This window comes from Oenanthe melanoleuca, chromosome 7, assembly GCF_029582105.1.
Source record: "Oenanthe melanoleuca isolate GR-GAL-2019-014 chromosome 7, OMel1.0, whole genome shotgun sequence".
In the NCBI taxonomy this organism is placed as follows: Eukaryota; Metazoa; Chordata; class Aves; order Passeriformes; family Muscicapidae; genus Oenanthe; species Oenanthe melanoleuca.
The window spans coordinates 197,579-204,253 of record NC_079341.1 but is presented as its reverse complement, the minus strand read 5'-3'; the positions used below and the strand labels follow the sequence as shown (position 1 = coordinate 204,253).

The 6,675-nt window shown below is 51.9% G+C and overlaps 1 pseudogene; it reads left to right on the top strand.

Moving 5' to 3' along the window:
• The first annotated feature begins 593 nt into the window (after nucleotides 1–593).
• Nucleotides 594–6,675, top strand: part of LOC130255594 (zinc finger and SCAN domain-containing protein 2-like) — a 61,337-nt pseudogene continuing 55,255 nt past the window's right edge.

Here is a 6,675-nt window from a genome sequence, read left to right as displayed (position 1 = left end):
GTCTTGGTGTTTCTGAGTTTTATTGGCCTAAGCATTGTTGCTTTGGTTTTTTGCAGGGGCTGAATCTTTATATTTTGGAGGGGATTATGGCTTAATCTCTCTGTTTGCGGGGCTTTTTCATCTGTGTCTTGATATTTGGAGGATTTTTGGGCTGAATCTTGGTGTTTTGGGGGTTCCTACAGACACAAGAAGCCCAATGTCTTCCTCAGTTGAACTTGGGCAAATAAGAACCCCCAGACCAAGGCCCTCTCCTCTTGTTTTTTCCCTCAAACCAGGATTTTTCATTCCCAAGGTGTGGGTGGATGGAGAAGGAGGAAAAGCCCCGGAGATCCCTCCCAAGGAGGGGCTGCAAACCCAGCCCAGGGAGCTGCAATGAGGAGGGAAGACCCTCCCTGAGCTGGGAAGGCGGCCGGAGATGCAGGCAGAGCTCAGAGCTGGTGGAGAAGCCTCATGGAGGGGAGAAGCCCCACAAGTGCTTGGAATGTGGGAAGGGTTTCAGCTGGAGCTGCCATCTGGTCCAGAGGATCCACACTGGGGAGAAGCCCTATGAGTGTGGGAAATGTGGGCAGAGCTTCAGGAACATCTCCCACCTGATGCAGCACCAGGTGATCCACACTTGGGAACAGCCCTACACCTGCTTGGAATGTGGGAAAAGCTTTGGGGTCAGCTCCAATCTGAGAAAACACCAGCTAATCCACACTGGGGAGAGGCCCTGTGAGTGTCCTGAGTATGGGAAGAGGTTTCAGACCAGCTCCCATCTCCTCCTACATGAGCGGATTCACACAGAGGAGAGGCCCTTCCACTGCCCCAACTGTGGGAAGGGATTCAAGCACAACTCCACCCTCAGTGCCCACCGGCACATCCACACTGGGGAGAGGCCCTACGAGTGTCCTGAGTGTGGGAAGAGCTTCTCACACAGCTCAACCTTGACCCGACACCAACGAAGCCACCACTAAGGGAAGCCCTGTGAGTGCCCCGAGTGTGGGAAGAGCTTTGTGCTCTGCTCCAGCTCCATCCCCCATGGGAGGATCAGTGTTGGATGATCCCCAGTGACCTCGTTGGGCAGAGCCCTGATGATCCTTGGTCCTGGTGATCTGTGTTGGGAAGACACCTGGTGGGAGGAGCTCTGCATCATCCTGTCTCCCTGTGGGCACCTGGATGAACACAGGGACAGGAACATCCATCAGAACGCAAACCGACATTGGGAATTCCTTGGGGAGTATGGATTTGTTGACTTTCAACCCTGGCAAATCTTTTGTGTTCAGTCCTGTCTCCTGTAGGCATCCAGGAATACTGAATAGTCTTGGAGGTCTTTTTCTATGTGGTGATTTGTAAAGATTTCCTGAAATTTTTTACCTGTCAAGATCTGGGCAGTCTCCCTTTTATCTGACAAGAACCAGTCAGTGTTGGATTTTTAATATTGACGCATTGACACATTGTTACAGCAATAAGGAAGTTTATGCATCTATAATACACACATAAAAAGCCCCGGGCAAGTTCTCTTTCCCTTGCAGCCTCTCACAAAGTCACATCAGCCCAGGCCCCCTCCTCGCGGCCCGGGCCGGGCAGGGGCAGGCGGGCTCTGACTCAGAGCTCAGGAAGCTGCCGGGCCCCCGATATCCAGGGAAAGGAAAGGAAAGGCCCGTTGCTGACATCCCTGCCCCTCGGCAGAGCCCTGCCCTGCCCCGGCCCGGAGCGGCTCCGAACGGCCGGGCCCGCCCCGCTGCCCCCGCGGCCTGGGGGAGAAACAGCTGAGCCCCGTTCTGGCGAGGCCGCACAGCCTTGTCTGTGGGCAGGGTGGAGGAAGAACCCCCGGCCCGCGGCTGGGATTGAGTGCAGCGGGTGCTGGAGAACAGCCATGAACCAGAAACTCATCACCGCTTCTCTGACTAAACCCTGCAGTCCTCACCCAGCCCCCAGCGTGGCCTTGAAAGGCTCTTTATTGTAAATAACTCTGACTGCTCCACCTGGAAAAAATCACAAAAAACTCTGCTGCCCGGGCAAGGTATTAATTCTTACAGTGCCCAGAATAAAACTTTACAGATACTTTATTCTCTCTCCTAAATAAAACAAAAACAAAATAGTAATACACACAGAAACAATATAAAAACACTGAAATCAAACAAAAAGAAAAGTCAAATCCCAAATAAAGAAAGGAGAAAAGTCCTGCAGTAAAATTTCTCTCTTTTTTTAAACTATGGGGAAAAATTCTTGTTTCCTCTATAAGGCATAAAAATTTTATGAAATGAATATGACTGTTCTAACGGCCAATATAAACAAAGGCATTAATATTAAAGTAAACAAATGTTAAAATTGCTGTAGTCCCCTATGTTTAAATAATGAAAAAGCCACAGTTGTTTCCCCCAAAAAAAGAAAAAGAAAAAAGCCTTCTGTTCTCAAAATTAAAGTAAGATTTTGTTTAAATTTATATAATCCTTAAAGTGTGCCTCATAAATTAATATAATCCTCAGTAAAAGTTATGAGGAAAACTGTTAGTCTGAAAAACGGTTTTTAGATAGTAATCAGATTTCCATTTTCCTGGCGGCTAACCACTGTAATATCAAAACTGAAAGAAAACTTTCTTGTGAAGGTATCTTAGACTGAAAAACGTCTCTTCTTTCAAGTAAGTTAGTAAAAAACTGTTTCAAAGATGGTAAACTAACTGAGTTTTTTGTACATTTTTCGTATTAAAAAAGTAGTCTAAAGTTTTATTCTACATTTTTTTCTTACAGTTTTTAGGAATAAGATTTCTCTTTAGAGCATTCAAAGTTAAACCTGTTTTTTATCTTCCTCCTAATTCTGTCCCACAACAAAAAAATTTCAAATTAGTAAACCAAAACTGCTACATCCAACCTCAGTGATTCCAGGATTTTGATTTCCTGTTGCCCAAGGGTGTCTTGCACAGCCAAATGCTGATGAACTGGGGCAAAGACCAAGATTTTGGAGACAGTGAGGTGGAAACCCCTCCAAAAAAGATACTTCCCTCCCTCCTAAGCATGAGGATCCCCAGCTTGCACAGACACCTGTTGTAGTCTGCTTCTTGTTAATGGTGTGTTCTGTTATTGCCCAAGTTAATGGTTTAGTCCAAAATTATACCCTCTACCCACCGTGTCAATCTGTCCTGAATTACCTGTCAATCCTGCTTTGTGCCAACCCCCTGCTTGGAATTCTTCTTTAAAAATCCCCTAAAATCCAGGTCTCATTAGTCCATATGACCCAGTTTTCCCCCTACCTCCCTCATTGGACAGTGCCTTTGTTAAACCCTACTCTTAATCCCTCCTCAGAATTTCTCCAATTTTCTAAGAATTTTTACCTTCCCTTTGAACCTCCCCCATATTTAAGTTATTGCACCTTTGCCATTTTTGTTTTTGCTCCACAGATTCTTCAACGTAATAAATCCTTTTTATCCTATGCAAAAGACCTTTCCCCTCTCCTTGCCTGCTTCAAATGCAATCTGAGAGCCAAAAGGCCATGGAGCCACTGCTCGAGCCACATCTAAAACCTCCTGTTCCAGGAGCGTGACCAGTCCTGGGCACGGGCCCGCAGTGGCAAAGTGAGTGCAGCTCTGGCTGTTGTGACAGTCCCCTGCCTCTGGTCTCACTTGCTTGGGTTTCTGACTGGGTCTGAGGCAGGGGCTGCCATTCCTCACTTGTGGGGAGACCAGAGCCCCCAGAACCTCACCCAGTGTGTGCACGGTCGCGCTCTGAGTCTCAGCCACTCTGCCACTGCTGCTGCTGCTGCTTCATTTGCTTTTAGCACACCCAGAGCTCACTGCTAGGGCACGATGGCCTCTTGTTCTGCCCTCTTCCCGTCCCTGTGTGGGGATGGAGCATTGCTGTGCTTTCAGGAAGCTCTTTGTGAACACTTCCAGCATTGCAAGCTCCTTTGCCCTCCGTGGATGCTTTCCAGGGAATCCCTCAAGGCTGGGCTCAGAGCATACTCAAGCTGGCTCTTCTAAAACCCAGGCTCCTTGTCCCCTTCAGCGTGCTCAGCACAACCTTTAACCCCCACGGTGTTGTGCAAGAGGACCTGCAGGACAGGGAGCTTTGCATCGTGAGCTGCCCTTTTTCCTCTCTGTCCGTGCACAGAGCACAGCACAGAAGAGAATGGCAGCAGGGCCCTGTGTGTCCCAGGGCTCAGGTTTGGCGCTGCTCAGGCTCCACAGAGACGTGGGTAAAGTGAACAAACCAAACTTTATGAAGGGAAGGCGAAGCGAAGGGGTGTGCTGGGAGGCAAAACAGGGGATGGGCAGGGCCTGAGGAATGGAGGGAGGGAGCTGCCAGCAGGGAGGGAGATGGCAGGAGCTCGTGGAGCTTGCCACAGGCTCAGCTGTGACCAGCAAGAGCTGTGCCTGGAGCTCCAGCGGGTCCCCTCTGCTCTGCAGCTGGTCCCATCTTCAATGGGAAGGTCGCTGAAGGACACTGGTTCTTCTGATCCAGCAGATGAAGTTCGGCAGATCTTCTGTCAGATGCCACCTGGATAACCTGGCTCATGAAGGAGGGGCTCTCGTCTTCCCTCAGGGCCTGAAGGGCTAGAAGAGAGAGGAACAGAGCCACAGTCAGAGGCCGGATTGCGGGAATCCAAGGAAACTTTCCTGCCAGGGCCATCCCACCCGGCTCCTGCCACGGCCACGAGGGAGCAGGAGACCAGGGCACGGGCTGGAAGGTGCTGGCCTGTGTTGGGTTGATGTGGCCAGAAATGTGTATTCTATCACCCTCTGTTAAAGCCGGGTGGAGTAGTGATTCCTTATCTCTGTGGCACATACTATCTGTTAATGGGCCATCTTTAAGAGCAGGTGAGGCAATCATCTTTTCTACAACCCATCCTCCCTCCAGGAACATATCATCTGCTGATAAGCCACTAAGTTCCACTGTATGACTAATAAAGTGACAATATCCCCTTGGGAAATGCTCCAGTCAGGGGGAGGAGCCAAGATTTTCCTACGTAGATAAAAAACCTGAAATTTGGACAAGATACCGTCTTTCCATTGAATTCCAGAGGAAAACCGGACCTTTTCCACATCATCCCTAAACCTTCAAAAGAAAACTGCACCTTTCTACAGAACCACTGCTTCAACTGAAGCACATCTACCACGGCAGGAAAACTGTAGCCACCATTTAATTAGACTGCTACCAGCACCCTGACTGACAGGGTGTCAGGTTGTATTCTGACTCTGTCAGGGTTGGAATTGTTCTTTGTAATACTGCGTTTCTATTTTAATTTTCCTGGTAACTGTTATTCCTAATTCCCATATCTTTGCATGAAAGCCCCTTAATTTCAAAATTAAAATAATAATTTAGAAGAAGGGGGTTTACATTCTCCATTTCAAAAAAAAGCTTCTGCCTTTATCGGCAGACACCTGTCCTTCAAACCAAGACATGGCCACGGATCCCCCTGTGTCCCTGAGAGCTCTCCGTGCTCTGCCCACGCGGCCCCTCGTCCGCACAGGGAGCAGAGCCCTCCGCACCCCGGGCAGCGATTGCAGCTCCGTGCCCGGCACCTGCAGCTGCCCCTGGCGGCCCCCGCTGCCCCGAGGGCGGCTGCTCTCACTCACCCTCACTGAGGGCCTGCAGCTCCTCCTTCTCTCCCATCAGGAGTGTTCCAGCAAGCCCTGGCAGCACAGAGCCCGTGCAGCCCCAGCGAAGGGAGCAGCCCCCGTGTGGGGCGCAGGCTGTGGCTGCTCTGGCTGCGGCGCTGGGCAGGGCCACAGCTGCCGGCCCCGCACGCTGAGCTCCGGGGCCAGGGGGCTTCTCCAGTCTGCAGCTGGGGCTTCCAGGCCAGCCTTACCAGGCACTTTGTGACCTTTGTGCGCCGCTCCTGGGTCAGCAGCTCCTCGAGATCCCTCCTCCTCAGGAGGCGTGCCGCACAAAGCAGGGTTTCGCCAGAGGCCTGGAGAGCAGCAGAGAGCCGGACGCGTGCACCAGAGCCCGGGGGCACGGGACCCGCGTCCCTGTGCCAAGGGCAGGGCGAGGCTGGAGCCCGCGAGGCGCCAGGGCAGGAGCAGCAGAGCCCCTGCCAGGGATGCAGCAGCACGGCACAAAACCTCACCTTCGCCAGGCACCCGTGCTCGTCGTGCCAGCGCAAGAAGAGTGGGAGCAGGCTCTGGCTCACAGTTCTCGTGAGAGCCTTTTCCCCTCTTCCACTACCAGCTCCATCACCTTGCAGAAGAGCTGGATGGAGAGCAGCTGCACATGGCTGTTGTCCTGGAGGAAAGGAGAAGAGCTCAGCACTGACTAGTCCAAGCTCAGGAGGGCAAAGGCCCAAAACTGCCCAGGGCACAAAGTTTCCGGGCAGTGTCCAGTGCCCGTGGGCACAGAGCCTTACGTTCTCAAGGTGTGGCAGGAGTGGCTCAGCCAGCTTCGGGGTGCTGGCGCTGGGTATCTTGAGGTCTTTCCCCTGGAGCATATGGGCGAGCACAGAGAGGGTCATCCCAACCATCTCTCGATCTGGATCAGCCAGCTGCTCCACCAGGTGTTGATACAGGCCGCATATTCCTCCGCTCTGTGTGCAACACAAGGCTGTGCTGTGAAGCCCTGGAGGGCTGCAGCACCAACAGGGACCTGACCCTGCACCCCCACCCAGCTGCCTCAGGGCCCAGAGGCCAGAGGCCTGTGCCAAGGCACTCGGGCAGCTGAAGCAGGAGGCAGGAGAGCTGGGAGCAGCTGCCTCAGCTGC